Source organism: Rana temporaria, chromosome 2, assembly GCF_905171775.1.
Source record: "Rana temporaria chromosome 2, aRanTem1.1, whole genome shotgun sequence".
In the NCBI taxonomy this organism is placed as follows: Eukaryota; Metazoa; Chordata; class Amphibia; order Anura; family Ranidae; genus Rana; species Rana temporaria.
This window is the reverse complement of record NC_053490.1, coordinates 220,165,632-220,168,749: the sequence shown is the minus strand read 5'-3', so window position 1 is coordinate 220,168,749 and position 3,118 is coordinate 220,165,632. Positions and strand designations below refer to the sequence as shown.

The window sequence follows — 3,118 nt, the reverse complement described above, 5'->3', positions numbered from 1 at the left end:
AGAACGTCCTGTGGGGGACCCTCTGGGGTCCTTCTGGAAACACTTTATTGGATTCCATTAAATTTGAGCTGATTGATGGGTACATCTAGCTCTACCTCCTGGAATTGAGTGGGTACAGTTGATGGTAATTCCATCACATATGCTGGCATAACCTAAGGTTGGGCCTGTGGTCATGTTTTTTTTTTTAATCCTCTAGAGGCTGGCTGACTGTTGGTGCTTGATTTCTTCCTTGTGCCCATCGATTACAGTAGTAATATTGTTGCAACATAACTCCAGGGCCAAGGTATGCTTGCCGATGTCCTGGATTGTCTAAAACCTTGTACACACGATCGGACTTCCATCAGACTTTTCCATGGATTTTTTGTCCGAAGGGTGTTGGCCGTGAACTTGGTATGGTTTTTCAGCTCTTTACCGCCACCCTTTGGGCAACTTCTGCTATTGTTGTCTGATGTTTAGCATTGGTTTGGATCATGCGTGTTTGTACTATGAATTTTAGTCCGACGGATTTGTGTACACACGATCGGATAATCCGACGTAACAGATTTATTGTCAGACAGTTGGTGAGCATGAACAGCCAAGATTTGTTGTCTTTAATTCCACCAACAATTGTTTGATGGAGCATACACATGGTTGAATTATCTGACACAAGACGTTCATCAGACAATTATTGCCCTAAAATCCAATCGTGTGTACGGGCCTTTAGTCAGTTGCAATATAATCTGCTTTGCGATCTTGTTTAAAGCCTTGTTCAGTGTAGCCTCAAACTTCTCGGCCTTTTGGCTAAGATCAAGTGTAGTATCTGTTCTTATCAGTTGCCAGAGGAGGCGCTGTGGCTTATCCCAAGTGTGGGTAAGGGCACAGACAAATCCAATGACCACTTCTTTCACTCTCCTCTCCACTATCCCTTTTCCCCACTTTATTTAATTTAAGCCTATGTTTGTCACGTTTTTGTCTTTTAGGGTGCCGGTCCTCGGGCCAGCCCTGAACGTCTTAGGAGTGGGTGGACATGGCCTTCTGGCTTAGTTCACCTTCTCTCATGGGGTCTCCCTTCGGGGGAGCCCCACCTAGTACTGGGAGGGTTCTGTTTCGGCAGTCCCTCCAAGGAAGTTGGGTCCGTGTCGACTTCGGTTGCTCGGACCACAGTACCTCAATCCCCGTCTGGAGCCTAACGCGCGGGGGGATCAGGGTTTGGGTCCTTCTACACAGGAGGACCACTTGACGTTGCACCCGTCTGCACGTTTTTGTGAACACTCTTTATGTGTGTGCACATTTTTTCTGCACTGGGTGGAGTTTTTTGGGTGTGTTCACACGCCATAGGCTTTTTAAAAAAATAAAATAGATACATGACAGCGAATGAGTGTTATCATTCAAGGACAGTAAGTGTGTTACTGGCAGGATAACCAGGCGAAAATAAAAATAAAGGAAAAAAGACTGAGAAAGGGAAACGAATGCAGTCACCACATTAAAATATTGCTAAGCTGCAATATATTTAATTTTTGTTTTTGGGCTTAGATACACTTTGTGCACATTCAGCTTTTGGTAAATAACCGATGCATCAAACAAACTGTAAGGTATGCTACTCTGTCAAAGGCACTAAAGAGCAGCAGTAAAAGCAAAGGCTACAAGGCAGTGCTTTATATTGAAGAGTAATACAACAAAATCCCAGTAAGCTACCTCTAATTTACAACTGAGGTCCTTGAATGTGAGTGAGGAATATAAGGACTCTGCAATCATAAATTATGTGAAGGCATACCAGTATAAAGAAAAATGAAGTGTGAACTTTAATCAACCAAAACTATTGATTTCTTCTGTAGCAATTTGTTAATGTTAATGAGGTAGTCAAATATATTGACTGTCTATATTGATTTATGGGACAAGGTTCACAGTGCGATTTGCTACAGAAAAAATAACATACTGGAAAAGACCTGTATACTTTGATGTTATATTATGTTTTTCAGTGTGTGAGCATAAGAACAGGGGTTTTCTTAAGAGGTCCAATTTAACCCCCTGAGTAAGAACAACTGAATAGAACTGTAATACACAAGCAAACAAATATGAAAAAATGGTTAGCCGCTGTTAAAAACCTGATATTCTCTTATGAAACCTATAACAATAATTATTATCCAGTTAGGTTCCGTATATCTATCATTAATTCTTGAGCCCACTAATGAACATTATTACCAGGCTCAATGTAAATGTACAGTAAGCTGTGTAAAAGTAGCACCATGGGTAACACCATCCATCTATTGTGGACCTATACAAGGTTTGGCTTCTGGTTCTGTAAAGAGCCACAGTGGAGTATGTGAAATCTGAGCATCAGTGGGTCGAGGACTGTTCTTACAAGAGGACCTATCACTGTGCTCATCTAAATGTAATGTCAGATAAAAACTTCAAACTTCTTGGCTACCTTATCTTGATGGTTACAAGACCTAGCACTCAATTTGCATTTTAAGACTATCACCTACAAGACTAAAAAGGTTAAAACTCATGAAAATTAACAAGGTCTGGATAGGCTTTAGATTTTCCTGCCCATCCCCTGATGCTACAAAAATAAAAAATGAAGACACTACGACACAACTTTAGACGTGATGGATATAAGTTTCAGTATCCATTTAGAGAAAAGAAGAATGCACTCACCACCCACCAGAAAATTCATTAATCTTTTTATTATACAGCCTACCCATGGTCTATGTTTTCTAACATGGTGACAGGGCCATTTTAGATACTTTTCTAGTACTGCTGACAGGAAAAAGTAATTCCCTTTTCTCTTTATATAATACATACAGTATAATCTCTTAAGACATAATAACTAAAAATTTGTAAAATATTGTAAAAACATTAAATAATTTAGTTTCAAACAACTTTACTTTAAACACAAAGGTTTTGCAGAAGTGTCTCAAGTACAGTTATGCCACACGATAGGTTAGTCTGATGGATTTTTCCATCAGTTATCCGATGAAGCTGACTGATGGTCAGTCGCGCCTACACACCATCAGTTAAAAAAACGATTGTGTCAGAACGCGGTGACGTAAAACACAACGACGTACTGAAAAAAAAATGAAGTTCAATGCTTCCAAGCATGCGTCGACTTGATTCTGAGCATGCGTGGATTTTTAAC

General features: G+C 40.0%; 1 pseudogene; it reads left to right on the top strand.

Moving 5' to 3' along the window:
• Positions 1–760: 760 nt before the first annotated feature.
• LOC120929974 lies at positions 761–880 on the top strand (annotated as a pseudogene).
• Positions 881–3,118: the final 2,238 nt, after the last annotated feature.